Source organism: Teleopsis dalmanni, chromosome 2, assembly GCF_002237135.1.
Source record: "Teleopsis dalmanni isolate 2A chromosome 2, ASM223713v2, whole genome shotgun sequence".
NCBI lineage: Eukaryota > Metazoa > Arthropoda > Insecta > Diptera > Diopsidae > Teleopsis > Teleopsis dalmanni.
This window is the reverse complement of record NC_051847.1, coordinates 188,360,774-188,362,180: the sequence shown is the minus strand read 5'-3', so window position 1 is coordinate 188,362,180 and position 1,407 is coordinate 188,360,774.

Here is a 1,407-nt window from a genome sequence, read left to right as displayed (position 1 = left end):
ACATTGGAAAAGGTTTGTCTAAATATGTGGCATCTCGTTTAGATGTGATTTGCATGTGGTGAAGTACTTTTAAGCATGCCTTGTTATGCGGAGAAGTCTCTAGGATACAGTGACAAACTGTCTGTGAGTTAGTAGCCAGCTTTTAAGGATAACATGGCAACTGATATCAATTTGAGGTTAGTGAAGCCTTATAAAGCTTTATGACAATTCAATATTGGCTTCGTTCCTATACATTTAGTGCATTGCTTAAGTCATTGTTGGCATTATTAACTCTGATTGGGAATTGATACGGAATTGCAGTCAGCATAGTTTTGCTACTTGTTTTGTTTATATCTTGTTTACAGTTCCAAGCGAACGTGGAAACGGTTCTGCTCGTGTGGAGCTAATGAAAATATTCGCAATGCATTCGAAGCGAATGACTGCATCAGTTCATATGTGAGAACTGATAGGCTCATAGGTAAAATGTGTATTTTTATAATAATTTCAAGTTAAAAAGTAAACATAAAATAGCAAAGTCATTATATATATAGCAAAAAAAAGCTTTAATTAGAATTTACACAATGAGTATAGCAATAGGGCAATGAACCTCGCCATTGTAAAAAGTTATTCCTAAAACTGTGTATAATTGAGTAGTTTCTGCATTTCAGTAATTTTTAGTTAAAAGTATAATTAGTATTTGTGTAATCAATAATTTCTGCACCATTAATTTTAGAAATTTAAAATATTGTTGCATTTAAAATAGTTGAACTTTAATTGACCAGGTTGGCATAATTGAACTTCAGCCAGTTTTAAAGTGCTATAAGAGAGATCAGGTGGGACTGGGAGAGAGAGAGGGAGGTAGATAAAGAGAGAGAGAAAGAGTGATTACAAGACATCATGACCACGGTTGCCACTTGAAAATTTTTTTCTGTACCAAAATTGATTTAAAAAGGTACCATTTCTGTAAAAAAAATTTTTTTGGACCTTTTTGTTTTCTCGTTCTGTGTTTTTCATAGTGTTATAAATGAACAAAATATAAATAGTGCAAAGTTGCATTTATAAAAAAAATTAATTGGAAATATCCACAATAAAATTGGGTCGTCAAAAATGTACCAGTTTTTGAACATGAGTACTAGAGTACCAAACGGAAAAAAAGTACCAATTTTGGTACTAAAGTACCATAAGTGGCAACCGTGATCATGACCTATATTTTATGGTAGTTTGTACGGCATTAGAGGTTTATGTTGTAGTTTCTGCACCAGAAAGTCAAGGTTGATGCAAAAAGATTTGGAAGTATTCTGAAACCATGCAAATAAAAGATTTCGGAGACAAACAGAGTGTACCGTTTTACAAAGTACGCGATATACAATTGATAATAGTTGTAGAGCACAAACCAATAATTGAGAAAAGAAAACAGTAACTGAAATA